The 287-nt window shown below is 35.2% G+C and overlaps 1 protein-coding gene across 1 annotated transcript in view; it reads left to right on the top strand.

Annotated features, from left to right (window-relative positions):
* Positions 1 to 287, top strand: part of LOC119585401 (SUN domain-containing protein 2-like) — a gene marked incomplete in the record, with an annotated part of 88891 nt that overhangs the window by 84116 nt on the left and 4488 nt on the right.

Consider the following 287-nt stretch of genomic DNA (forward strand, 5'->3'; position numbering starts at 1 on the left):
GCCGGTATAATAATCGTCAGTTGTGGTATCATGAATATTTGCTGCGATTCAGTGCGAACGTGGTAGGCCTATTTATGGATGTTTAGATGCTGTGAGGACTGTCCAGTAATTGATGACGTGTCCTCTTCGTCATAGGAAGAAGCGTGATCATTTTCTTCTTTGGGTAAAGATTCAGATCGTGTTTTTGCAACAGTCTTAAGGATTTTTTTCAGTCTTACACTATGTTTTATTTTATATCTATGAATACATATTTGGTCATCAATATTTATGTATTTTAATATCGGTAT

The sequence above is a fragment of the Penaeus monodon genome, chromosome 19 (genome assembly GCF_015228065.2).
Source record: "Penaeus monodon isolate SGIC_2016 chromosome 19, NSTDA_Pmon_1, whole genome shotgun sequence".
Lineage (NCBI taxonomy): Eukaryota > Metazoa > Arthropoda > Malacostraca > Decapoda > Penaeidae > Penaeus > Penaeus monodon.